The following is a 2049-nucleotide window of genomic DNA, read 5'->3' as shown; positions in this document are numbered from 1 at the left end:
TCTCAAACTGTGGTCTGATGAACAGCAGTATCACCATCATTTTTGAGAATTCCAGGCCCGACCAAATTTTAACAAGATCTCAGGTGATTTTTATATGTTAAAGTCTGAAAAGCACTAATATAAGCCACTCTCAGAACTTGCACTTAAAAATACGCACAGAATCCAGTCCTCCAGCTGTCATTTTCTTAGATTTCCAGGTAGTGAAGCTACAACACGGAAAAGGACCACCTGACCCTCAAGGCACTGTGACATAAAAATCAAACTTTTATGTGGAAAAAAAAAAAAAAATTTTTTTTTTTTTTGGTGAAGGAACCAAGAATTCAAGGATTGTCTGTTTAAGGAGATACTTTTAATTATTCTGATTTTTTTGTAAGATATATTTATTTGAGCTAGCTTTGATAGATTTCTGTTTCTAGCAACCAAAAAAAGTTTTGTCCTTACCGTGGTTCTGAAGCTTGTGTGTGCATCAGAATCATCTGTAGGGCTTATTAAAACAGATTGCTGCCCACCCTACCCCACCCCCAGAGTTTCTGAGGCCAAGGTCAAGAGCGAGGCATAATAATTTGCATTTTCTAACAAGTTCCGAGGTGATGCTGACCCTTGCTGACCTGGGGACCACGTTCTTAGAACCACTGGTTCACAACACCGCTGTTAGTGCTTTCTATCCCTACACAATTTAACTCAGACAGTGTAGACCTAGAGCCTACAAACTATAGCCCATGGGCCAAATCTGGCATACTGGTAGTTTTTTCATGAATAAAGTTTTATTGAAACTTGGAAAGTAGCCACACTACGTTTTTATGTATCTGCTATGGCTGCTTCTGCACTACAACCACAGAGTTGAGTGGTTGCAACAGAAACCATATGACTTGCAAAACCCAAAATATTTACTATTTGGCTTTTTACAGAAAAGTTTGCTTTGCCTCCTAAAGAGTTGAGTCACCTGACATAGACCACAATGGAGTTATTTTCCTCACATAATCCTGCAACTACAGAATATAGATTTATTTGAATATATTCATTGATCATTCTCTACTTCTAATATGCCAGTTTCCATTTTGGCAACAACCACAAGAAAACTCTTTTCCAAGCTTAACCTCTTTAAGAGAACTGGTATTTACTACTGCTATTATGTGCCTGGAGACCCTAGTGGCGTAGCGGTTAAGTGCTACGCTGCTAACCAAAAGGTCAGCAGTTTGAATCCATCAGGTGCTCCTTGGAAATTCTATGGGGCAGTTCTACTCTGTCCTATAGGGTTACTATGAGTCCCTAAACAAACAAACAAACAAAAACAAACCAGTTGCCATGGAGTCGATTCCGACTCATAGCAATCCTATAGGACAGAGTAGAACTGCCCCATAGGGTTTCCAAGGAGCACCTGATGGATTCAAACTGCTGACTTTTTGGTTAGCAACCATAGCTCCTAAACGCTAGGCCACCAGGGCTTCCATCATGCCCTAGTAAGAGTAATTTGTTATCAGACTGAGAATCTCTCCATGTATGGAATTAGAAAGATTCTCAGAATGCAATAAGGATTTTCAAAGAATTTCTTTTGTGAATGTTGGGCTTGTTTTAGCATATCCTGTTGAGCACTAGCAGAGAAATGTTACACGATCCAAGCTCAGGCAGCTTGCAACACTGTGCACACTCTCTTAATTACCTCATGACCTATCCGCTCAAGCTAAAAATCAAAATGGGTTTTTGTGTCTTTCATCATTTTAGGGTCAACTTAGTTTATTAAAATTAAGCTGCCTGTTGTCTTCCAGAATGGTACACACAGCTGTAATATATGCTCTTTCCACCCACTTCAAAAGCCCTATGACCCATTTTTTTTTTCCCAATCCTTAAATGTGCCAACCCACACAAAAGCACTGCCTATTTTTTTTTTAAACCATTTTTTCAGGCTTGTGCCTTTTAAAATATTAGTGTCTGCAGAAATGTCACATCAAAAGAAATTGCTCAGAGGTAGAAGTACGTAAGGGAAATTGCTTTTATTAGTATACGGGAGAAAATTTGCTGGTCTGAGAATGGAAAAAATAACTGGTAGTG

This window comes from Loxodonta africana, chromosome 7 (assembly GCF_030014295.1).
Source record: "Loxodonta africana isolate mLoxAfr1 chromosome 7, mLoxAfr1.hap2, whole genome shotgun sequence".
In the NCBI taxonomy this organism is placed as follows: domain Eukaryota; kingdom Metazoa; phylum Chordata; class Mammalia; order Proboscidea; family Elephantidae; genus Loxodonta; species Loxodonta africana.
Note: the sequence above shows the minus strand (reverse complement) of the source record.